This window comes from Prorops nasuta, unplaced genomic scaffold (genome assembly GCF_024137725.1).
Source record: "Prorops nasuta isolate Cenicafe-Biocafe unplaced genomic scaffold, Cenicafe_Pnas_1.2 PNAS00172, whole genome shotgun sequence".
Classification (NCBI taxonomy): Eukaryota; Metazoa; Arthropoda; class Insecta; order Hymenoptera; family Bethylidae; genus Prorops; species Prorops nasuta.
Genome location: NW_027116968.1, coordinates 50,001 through 58,451, shown reverse-complemented (window position 1 = coordinate 58,451; position 8,451 = coordinate 50,001).

Genomic DNA, 8,451 nt, shown 5'->3' with positions numbered 1-8,451 from the left:
GCTAAGTCCAACGCGGCGCATTGCTTTCGGCCGGCGGACGCAAACGCCTCGCTCGCGAGCCGACCCCTCCAACCAGCGGCTAAGTCCAACGCGGCGCATTGCTTTCGGCCGGCGGACGCGAAAGCCTCGCTCGCGAGCCGACCCGTCCAACCAGCGGCTAAGTCCAACGCGGCGCATTGCTTTCGGCCGACGGACCCGAACGCCTCGCTCGCGAGCCGACCCCTCCAACCAGCGGCTAAGTCCAACGCGGCGCATTGCTTTCGGCCGGCGGACGCGAAAGCCTCGCTCGCGAGCCGACCCGTCCAACCAGCGGCTAAGTCCAACGCGGCGCATTGCTTTCGGCCGGCGGACGCAAACGCCTCGCTCGCGAGCCGACCCCTCCAACCAGCGGCTAAGTCCAACGCGGCGCATTGCTTTCGGCCGGCGGACGCGAAAGCCTCGCTCGCGAGCCGACCCGTCCAACCAGCGGCTAAGTCCAACGCGGCGCATTGCTTTTGGCCGGCGGACGCGAACGCCTCGCTCGCGAGCCGACCCGTCCAACCAGCGGCTAAGTCCAACGCGGTGCATTGCTTTCGGCCGGCGGACGCGAACGCCTCGCTCGCGAGCCGACCCGTCCAAACAGCGGCTAAGTCCAACGCGGCGCATTGCTTTTGGCCGGCGGACCCGAACGCCTCGCTCGCGAGCCGACCCGTCCAAACAGCGGCTAAGTCCAACGCGGCGCATTGCTTTTGGCCGGCGGACCCGAACGCCTCGCTCGCGAGCCGACCCGTCCAACCAGCGGCTAAGTCCAACGCGGCGCATTGCTTTTGGCCGGCAGACCCGAACGCCTCGCTCGCGAGCCGACCCGTCCAACCAGCGGCTAAGTCCAACGCGGCGCATTGCTTTCGGCCGTCGGACCCGAACGCCTCGCTCGCGAGCCGACTCGTCCAAACAGCGGCTAAGTCCAACGCGGCGCATTGCTTTTGGCCGGCGGACGCGAACGCCTCGCTCGCGAGCCGACCCGTCCAACCAGCGGCTAAGTCCAACGCGGCGCATTGCTTTTGGCCGGCGGACGCGAATGCCTCGCTCGCGAGCCGACCCGTCCAACCAGCGGCTAAGTCCAACGCGGCGCGTTGCTTTTGGCCGGCGGACGCGAACGCCTCGCTCGCGAGCCGACCCCTCCAACCAGCGGCTAAGTCCAACGCGGCGCATTGCTTTCGGCCGTCGGACCCGAACGCCTCGCTCGCGAGCCGACCCGTCCAACCAGCGGCTAAGTCCAACGCGGCGCATTGCTTTCGGCCGTCGGACCCGAACGCCTCGCTCGCGAGCCGACCCGTCCAACCAGCGGCTAAGTCCAACGCGGCGCATTGCTTTTGGCCGGCGGACCCGAACGCTTCGCTCGCGAGCCGACCCGTCCAACCAGCGGCTAAGTCCAACGCGGCGCATTGCTTTCGGCCGTCGGACCCGAACGCCTCGCTCGCGAGCCGACCCGTCCAACCAGCGGCTAAGTCCAACGCGGCGCATTGCTTTTGGCCGGCGGACCCGAACGCCTCGCTCGCGAGCCGACCCGTCCAACCAGCGGCTAAGTCCAACGCGGCGCATTGCTTTCGGCCGTCGGACCCGAACGCCTCGCTCGCGAGCCGACCCGTCCAACCAGCGGCTAAGTCCAACGCGGCGCATTGCTTTTGGCCGGCGGACCCGAACGCCTCGCTCGCGAGCCGACCCGTCCAACCAGCGGCTAAGTCCAACGCGGCGCATTGCTTTCGGCCGTCGGACCCGAACGCCTCGCTCGCGAGCGACCCGTCCAACCAGCGGCTAAGTCCAACGCGGCGCATTGCTTTTGGCCGGCGGACGCGAACGCCTCGCTCGCGAGCCGACCCGTCCAACCAGCGGCTAAGTCCAACGCGGTGCATTGCTTTCGGCCGGCGGACGCGAACGCCTCGCTCGCGAGCCGACCCGTCCAAACAGCGGCTAAGTCCAACGCGGCGCATTGCTTTCGGCCGTCGGACCCGAACGCCTCGCTCGCGAGCCGACCCCTCCAACCAGCGGCTAAGTCCAACGCGGCGCATTGCTTTTGGCCGGCGGACGCGAACGCCTCGCTCGCGAGCCGACCCGTCCAACCAGCGGCTAAGTCCAACGCGGTGCATTGCTTTCGGCCGGCGGACGCGAACGCCTCGCTCGCGAGCCGACCCGTCCAACCAGCGGCTAAGTCCAACGCGGCGCATTGCTTTTGGCCGGCGGACCCGAACGCCTCGCTCGCGAGCCGACCCGTCCAACCAGCGGCTAAGTCCAACGCGGCGCATTGCTTTCGGCCGGCGGACGCAAACGCCTCGCTCGCGAGCCGACCCCTCCAACCAGCGGCTAAGTCCAACGCGGCGCATTGCTTTCGGCCGGCGGACGCGAAAGCCTCGCTCGCGAGCCGACCCGTCCAACCAGCGGCTAAGTCCAACGCGGCGCATTGCTTTCGGCCGACGGACCCGAACGCCTCGCTCGCGAGCCGACCCCTCCAACCAGCGGCTAAGTCCAACGCGGCGCATTGCTTTCGGCCGGCGGACGCAAACGCCTCGCTCGCGAGCCGACCCCTCCAACCAGCGGCTAAGTCCAACGCGGCGCATTGCTTTCGGCCGGCGGACGCGAAAGCCTCGCTCGCGAGCCGACCCGTCCAACCAGCGGCTAAGTCCAACGCGGCGCATTGCTTTCGGCCGACGGACCCGAACGCCTCGCTCGCGAGCCGACCCCTCCAACCAGCGGCTAAGTCCAACGCGGCGCATTGCTTTCGGCCGGCGGACGCAAACGCCTCGCTCGCGAGCCGACCCCTCCAACCAGCGGCTAAGTCCAACGCGGCGCATTGCTTTCGGTCGGCGGACGCGAAAGCCTCGCTCGCGAGCCGACCCGTCCAACCAGCGGCTAAGTCCAACGCGGCGCATTGCTTTCGGCCGACGGACCCGAACGCCTCGCTCGCGAGCCGACCCCTCCAACCAGCGGCTAAGTCCAACGCGGCGCATTGCTTTCGGCCGGCGGACGCGAAAGCCTCGCTCGCGAGCCGACCCGTCCAACCAGCGGCTAAGTCCAACGCGGCGCATTGCTTTCGGCCGGCGGACGCAAACGCCTCGCTCGCGAGCCGACCCCTCCAACCAGCGGCTAAGTCCAACGCGGCGCATTGCTTTCGGCCGGCGGACGCGAAAGCCTCGCTCGCGAGCCGACCCGTCCAACCAGCGGCTAAGTCCAACGCGGCGCATTGCTTTTGGCCGGCGGACGCGAACGCCTCGCTCGCGAGCCGACCCGTCCAACCAGCGGCTAAGTCCAACGCGGTGCATTGCTTTCGGCCGGCGGACGCGAACGCCTCGCTCGCGAGCCGACCCGTCCAAACAGCGGCTAAGTCCAACGCGGCGCATTGCTTTTGGCCGGCGGACCCGAACGCCTCGCTCGCGAGCCGACCCGTCCAACCAGCGGCTAAGTCCAACGCGGCGCATTGCTTTTGGCCGGCAGACCCGAACGCCTCGCTCGCGAGCCGACCCGTCCAACCAGCGGCTAAGTCCAACGCGGCGCATTGCTTTCGGCCGTCGGACCCGAACGCCTCGCTCGCGAGCCGACTCGTCCAAACAGCGGCTAAGTCCAACGCGGCGCATTGCTTTTGGCCGGCGGACGCGAACGCCTCGCTCGCGAGCCGACCCGTCCAACCAGCGGCTAAGTCCAACGCGGCGCATTGCTTTTGGCCGGCGGACGCGAATGCCTCGCTCGCGAGCCGACCCGTCCAACCAGCGGCTAAGTCCAACGCGGCGCGTTGCTTTTGGCCGGCGGACGCGAACGCCTCGCTCGCGAGCCGACCCCTCCAACCAGCGGCTAAGTCCAACGCGGCGCATTGCTTTCGGCCGTCGGACCCGAACGCCTCGCTCGCGAGCCGACCCGTCCAACCAGCGGCTAAGTCCAACGCGGTGCATTGCTTTCGGCCGGCGGACGCGAACGCCTCGCTCGCGAGCCGACCCGTCCAAACAGCGGCTAAGTCCAACGCGGCGCATTGCTTTTGGCCGGCGGACCCGAACGCCTCGCTCGCGAGCCGACCCGTCCAACCAGCGGCTAAGTCCAACGCGGCGCATTGCTTTTGGCCGGCAGACCCGAACGCCTCGCTCGCGAGCCGACCCGTCCAACCAGCGGCTAAGTCCAACGCGGCGCATTGCTTTCGGCCGTCGGACCCGAACGCCTCGCTCGCGAGCCGACTCGTCCAAACAGCGGCTAAGTCCAACGCGGCGCATTGCTTTTGGCCGGCGGACGCGAACGCCTCGCTCGCGAGCCGACCCGTCCAACCAGCGGCTAAGTCCAACGCGGCGCATTGCTTTTGGCCGGCGGACGCGAATGCCTCGCTCGCGAGCCGACCCGTCCAACCAGCGGCTAAGTCCAACGCGGCGCGTTGCTTTTGGCCGGCGGACGCGAACGCCTCGCTCGCGAGCCGACCCCTCCAACCAGCGGCTAAGTCCAACGCGGCGCATTGCTTTCGGCCGTCGGACCCGAACGCCTCGCTCGCGAGCCGACCCGTCCAACCAGCGGCTAAGTCCAACGCGGCGCATTGCTTTCGGCCGTCGGACCCGAACGCCTCGCTCGCGAGCCGACCCGTCCAACCAGCGGCTAAGTCCAACGCGGTGCATTGCTTTCGGCCGGCGGACGCGAACGCCTCGCTCGCGAGCCGACCCGTCCAAACAGCGGCTAAGTCCAACGCGGCGCATTGCTTTCGGCCGTCGGACCCGAACGCCTCGCTCGCGAGCCGACCCGTCCAACCAGCGGCTAAGTCCAACGCGGTGCATTGCTTTCGGCCGGCGGACGCAAACGCCTCGCTCGCGAGCCGACCCCTCCAACCAGCGGCTAAGTCCAACGCGGCGCATTGCTTTCGGCCGGCGGACGCAAACGCCTCGCTCGCGAGCCGACCCCTCCAACCAGCGGCTAAGTCCAACGCGGCGCATTGCTTTCGGCCGGCGGACGCGAAAGCCTCGCTCGCGAGCCGACCCGTCCAACCAGCGGCTAAGTCCAACGCGGCGCATTGCTTTCGGCCGACGGACCCGAACGCCTCGCTCGCGAGCCGACCCCTCCAACCAGCGGCAAAGTCCAACGCGGCGCATTGCTTTCGGCCGGCGGACGCGAAAGCCTCGCTCGCGAGCCGACCCGTCCAACCAGCGGCTAAGTCCAACGCGGCGCATTGCTTTCGGCCGGCGGACGCAAACGCCTCGCTCGCGAGCCGACCCCTCCAACCAGCGGCTAAGTCCAACGCGGCGCATTGCTTTCGGCCGGCGGACGCGAAAGCCTCGCTCGCGAGCCGACCCGTCCAACCAGCGGCTAAGTCCAACGCGGCGCATTGCTTTTGGCCGGCGGACGCGAACGCCTCGCTCGCGAGCCGACCCGTCCAACCAGCGGCTAAGTCCAACGCGGTGCATTGCTTTCGGCCGGCGGACGCGAACGCCTCGCTCGCGAGCCGACCCGTCCAAACAGCGGCTAAGTCCAACGCGGCGCATTGCTTTTGGCCGGCGGACCCGAACGCCTCGCTCGCGAGCCGACCCGTCCAACCAGCGGCTAAGTCCAACGCGGCGCATTGCTTTTGGCCGGCAGACCCGAACGCCTCGCTCGCGAGCCGACCCGTCCAACCAGCGGCTAAGTCCAACGCGGCGCATTGCTTTCGGCCGTCGGACCCGAACGCCTCGCTCGCGAGCCGACTCGTCCAAACAGCGGCTAAGTCCAACGCGGTGCATTGCTTTCGGCCGGCGGACGCGAACGCCTCGCTCGCGAGCCGACCCGTCCAAACAGCGGCTAAGTCCAACGCGGCGCATTGCTTTCGGCCGTCGGACCCGAACGCCTCGCTCGCGAGCCGACCCGTCCAACCAGCGGCTAAGTCCAACGCGGTGCATTGCTTTCGGCCGGCGGACGCAAACGCCTCGCTCGCGAGCCGACCCCTCCAACCAGCGGCTAAGTCCAACGCGGCGCATTGCTTTCGGCCGGCGGACGCAAACGCCTCGCTCGCGAGCCGACCCCTCCAACCAGCGGCTAAGTCCAACGCGGCGCATTGCTTTCGGCCGGCGGACGCGAAAGCCTCGCTCGCGAGCCGACCCGTCCAACCAGCGGCTAAGTCCAACGCGGCGCATTGCTTTCGGCCGACGGACCCGAACGCCTCGCTCGCGAGCCGACCCCTCCAACCAGCGGCTAAGTCCAACGCGGCGCATTGCTTTCGGCCGGCGGACGCGAAAGCCTCGCTCGCGAGCCGACCCGTCCAACCAGCGGCTAAGTCCAACGCGGCGCATTGCTTTCGGCCGGCGGACGCAAACGCCTCGCTCGCGAGCCGACCCCTCCAACCAGCGGCTAAGTCCAACGCGGCGCATTGCTTTCGGCCGGCGGACGCGAAAGCCTCGCTCGCGAGCCGACCCGTCCAACCAGCGGCTAAGTCCAACGCGGCGCATTGCTTTTGGCCGGCGGACGCGAACGCCTCGCTCGCGAGCCGACCCGTCCAACCAGCGGCTAAGTCCAACGCGGTGCATTGCTTTCGGCCGGCGGACGCGAACGCCTCGCTCGCGAGCCGACCCGTCCAAACAGCGGCTAAGTCCAACGCGGCGCATTGCTTTTGGCCGGCGGACCCGAACGCCTCGCTCGCGAGCCGACCCGTCCAACCAGCGGCTAAGTCCAACGCGGCGCATTGCTTTTGGCCGGCAGACCCGAACGCCTCGCTCGCGAGCCGACCCGTCCAACCAGCGGCTAAGTCCAACGCGGCGCATTGCTTTCGGCCGTCGGACCCGAACGCCTCGCTCGCGAGCCGACTCGTCCAAACAGCGGCTAAGTCCAACGCGGCGCATTGCTTTTGGCCGGCGGACGCGAACGCCTCGCTCGCGAGCCGACCCGTCCAACCAGCGGCTAAGTCCAACGCGGCGCATTGCTTTTGGCCGGCGGACGCGAATGCCTCGCTCGCGAGCCGACCCGTCCAACCAGCGGCTAAGTCCAACGCGGCGCGTTGCTTTTGGCCGGCGGACGCGAACGCCTCGCTCGCGAGCCGACCCCTCCAACCAGCGGCTAAGTCCAACGCGGCGCATTGCTTTCGGCCGTCGGACCCGAACGCCTCGCTCGCGAGCCGACCCGTCCAACCAGCGGCTAAGTCCAACGCGGTGCATTGCTTTCGGCCGGCGGACGCGAACGCCTCGCTCGCGAGCCGACCCGTCCAAACAGCGGCTAAGTCCAACGCGGCGCATTGCTTTTGGCCGGCGGACCCGAACGCCTCGCTCGCGAGCCGACCCGTCCAACCAGCGGCTAAGTCCAACGCGGCGCATTGCTTTTGGCCGGCAGACCCGAACGCCTCGCTCGCGAGCCGACCCGTCCAACCAGCGGCTAAGTCCAACGCGGCGCATTGCTTTCGGCCGTCGGACCCGAACGCCTCGCTCGCGAGCCGACTCGTCCAAACAGCGGCTAAGTCCAACGCGGCGCATTGCTTTCGGCCGTCGGACCCGAACGCCTCGCTCGCGAGCCGACCCGTCCAACCAGCGGCTAAGTCCAACGCGGCGCATTGCTTTCGGCCGTCGGACCCGAACGCCTCGCTCGCGAGCCGACTCGTCCAAACAGCGGCTAAGTCCAACGCGGCGCATTGCTTTTGGCCGGCGGACGCGAACGCCTCGCTCGCGAGCCGACCCCTCCAACCAGCGGCTAAGTCCAACGCGGCGCATTGCTTTCGGCCGTCGGACCCGAACGCCTCGCTCGCGAGCCGACCCGTCCAACCAGCGGCTAAGTCCAACGCGGTGCATTGCTTTCGGCCGTCGGACCCGAACGCCTCGCTCGCGAGCCGACCCGTCCAACCAGCGGCTAAGTCCAACGCGGTGCATTGCTTTCGGCCGGCGGACGCGAACGCCTCGCTCGCGAGCCGACCCGTCCAAACAGCGGCTAAGTCCAACGCGGCGCATTGCTTTTGGCCGGCGGACCCGAACGCCTCGCTCGCGAGCCGACCCGTCCAACCAGCGGCTAAGTCCAACGCGGCGCATTGCTTTCGGCCGTCGGACCCGAACGCCTCGCTCGCGAGCCGACTCGTCCAAACAGCGGCTAAGTCCAACGCGGCGCATTGCTTTTGGCCGGCGGACGCGAACGCCTCGCTCGCGAGCCGACCCGTCCAACCAGCGGCTAAGTCCAACGCGGCGCATTGCTTTCGGCCGGCGGACGCAAACGCCTCGCTCGCGAGCCGACCCCTCCAACCAGCGGCTAAGTCCAACGCGGCGCATTGCTTTCGGCCGGCGGACGCGAAAGCCTCGCTCGCGAGCCGACCCGTCCAACCAGCGGCTAAGTCCAACGCGGCGCATTGCTTTTGGCCGGCGGACGCGAACGCCTCGCTCGCGAGCCGACCCGTCCAACCAGCGGCTAAGTCCAACGCGGTGCATTGCTTTCGGCCGGCGGACGCGAACGCCTCGCTCGCGAGCCGACCCGTCCAAACAGCGGCTAAGTCCAACGCGGCGCATTGCTTTT